The sequence below is a fragment of the Peromyscus leucopus genome, chromosome 1 (assembly GCF_004664715.2).
Source record: "Peromyscus leucopus breed LL Stock chromosome 1, UCI_PerLeu_2.1, whole genome shotgun sequence".
Taxonomy (NCBI): domain Eukaryota; kingdom Metazoa; phylum Chordata; class Mammalia; order Rodentia; family Cricetidae; genus Peromyscus; species Peromyscus leucopus.
The window spans coordinates 117600268-117603168 of NC_051063.1; positions in this window are offsets into that span (position 1 = coordinate 117600268).

Genomic DNA, 2901 nt, shown 5'->3' on the forward strand with positions numbered 1-2901 from the left:
CCACAGCCTGGATTACTGTTGGGTGTGCATAGCTCGGTACACTCTGGCTTTTGGGGTCCGGAGCAGCCCCGTCCCCCGTTTCCCAAAGGCAGTGTGTTACCCTGTGCGTCAAACTTACATCTACATTCACTACTCCAGTGCCGACCCTTTTTACAATTGGGATATATTCCGGGTGACTGGTTTGGATTGTTTTGTGGGCAATCTCGTTTCAAATGGCCTTCCTGCCCACACTGGAAACTTCCTTTAAGTTGAGCACATTGGCCATTCATGCCTTGCAAGCCATGTCTTATGGCAGCAGCTAAAACTTGTCCAGTTATATGATTACCATTTATTTCTTTGCAGACAAGAAGCATGTCATTCAAACTCTTGCCTTTGCTCCCTCTTAATGCTTCTTTGCAATACTTATTTGCATTCTCATATGCCAACTGTTTAACTACCGGCATAGCCTGATGAGAATCTCCAAAGATCTTTCCTGCCAATTGCAAAACCCGTGACACAAAATCTGCATAGGGTTCTAAAGCACCTTGTAAGATCTTTGAAATTTGTTCTCCGGCAGCAAGGTTTGGCAGAGATTTCCAGGCTCAGACCGCTGCATTAGCTATTTAGCATAAGTGCCAGGGTCATACAATATTTGCTGCTGAATATCAGCATATTGCCCTGTGCCTGCCAGCATGTCATAATTCCTCTGGGGTTGATCCGCCCTCGCATTAATGCATTAATGCTTGCCAGCTCTAGGCATCTTTTGTGATTCTCACTCTTCCACAAGAGATAATCTCCTCCAGACAGGGCAGCACAGCATAATTGCTGCCAGTCGCTAGGTGTTAAATAACTAGTTGAAAAGGACTCAAAAAGTGTCACAGTGAATGGAGCCTGTGGACCATAACTGCTCACTGCTTCTTTAATTGTTTCATTTCTTTAAATGTCAAAGGTAGATGATTCCTGACGGCTTGTCTGGCAGCATTAACAGTTTCGGAAATGGGATAAGCCTGCACAGTATTATGCCACATAACTCCCCTCCATTTTCCTTCCTCCTTATCATCCTGATTGTCCCTATCCAACCAGTATGGATAATGAAGAGGCAGACGACAGCAGATCGGAGCTGAAGGCTCTTTATGTTTTACATTTGTTTTCTGCAGCTGCCGTTGTAATTCTTCGATCTCTTTCTCTAACTGCTCATCCTCATCCAACAACTCATATATAGACTCAAGGTCCACTCTCATAATCCTGAACTGCAAGTTTCTTGCGGGGTTTCATAGCCTTCTCTTCCTCTTTTTCCCCTTTTAAAGATTCATTAGTTTCAGCTTCCTGGGCAGTGGCAAAAGCCTGCTCACATTCTGCTAATTGTTCCTTCACTTTCACCTTGTCAATTAATAACACATCCTTTACCAGCCTCCAAAGAGAAAAGGCTGCAATAGGAAACTTCTCTGGTCCCTTATCCTGCAATACCTTCTGTAGATCACATTTCACCTGTTCCCAATCAGTGATATTCAACCCTCCTCCTGTCAGAAACCACGGGCTAGCTTCAGCTATAGTGTCCACAAATGTGAGTGTGGTACTAGACTTAATACCTGTTCCTTGTTTCTGCAACAGCTCTCTCAGCTCAGTGGCCAACTGAGCCTTAACTGTGAAATTCCCCATGGTACATACCCCATTTTACTCTATTACATCCAATCCACCACCTTCCTTTGTGAAGGTGAGCCTTGAACGCTTACCCCTTCTTTCCAAGTCTCGTTGGAACCTCCAATTGCCTCAACACGCACGACCGGAGACTAAGAACTGGCGAGGGACATCGAGGTTAAGCAGCACTCAGTATTCATCACCCAAAGAGAGCCCCTTTATTGACTATCCATCAGCCTAATATACCCTGCTACTTCCTACTCTCCATGGGGTCAGGGTACAGTCTTCAGGTTCCCATCCACGTCCCAGCAGCTCAGCCAAACAGGAAAATACAAGTGAATCAGCAGAGAGCTGATTTTTGAAACAATGTTACAGCAATAGCTTTGTTGTAATCATCCTGTGACTTACTGACCACAGGAAAAGAGGAAGAACAAAAGGACACCTTAGGGCAACTTAGGGCAAGCAAACAGGCTATGCACAAGGTCTGTTCAGCTTCTGCTGCCAACAAATAACTAGACACAAAAGAACAACAGGCAAAAGTTTTAGATGGAAGGGGAAATATTTGAAATCTGAATACCACATAGAAGAGAGAGTATTTTTGTGAAAACCATGCTAAGAATTTTTTTGTTGTTAACTACATCAGTGGATATCTTCAGGGTGATGTGTTTTTTTTTGGGGGGGTCTTATTTTAAACTAGGCCTTGAGATTACATTGAGGTCCAATCAAACAAAAGCATGTATAGCCTGTGGTTTGAGCTGAGTCAAGCAGAGCAGGGCCATTTCGTATTTATCATCAAGTATCATATAGAAAATTTAAATGACAGCATGTATTCATAGGATTTGTTATTAACAGTGGTTTTGAAGTCAGCATGTATCCCAGAATGGAGAGTCACTTTGGTTTTGCTTAGATGATAGAGATAAGTAATTTGTCTCACTATGTGTGAGGCTAAGGTGAAATTGGGTAAGGGAAATGGACATGGTTTCAAATCACAACTTAGAGTCCAGTAACCCTTTGTCAGAGTGACTATAAAACATAGTTAATGTAACTGAAAGAGGCCATACACTCCAAATAGTGTATTTTTTGAGAATGAAAACTCAATTAAATATAGGAGATATATACTTTGAAAAATCATAGACTCTCCAAGGAGATTCCATGCATCAGACACAAAATATTTTGTATTTAAAGACACTGTAAAAATTTACCAAGGAAAATCTTTCATGGATGTGGAGGGGCTTCCCACTACACACACAATTCCCCAGAGTTCTCTTGAGTAGGAGCAGAAAG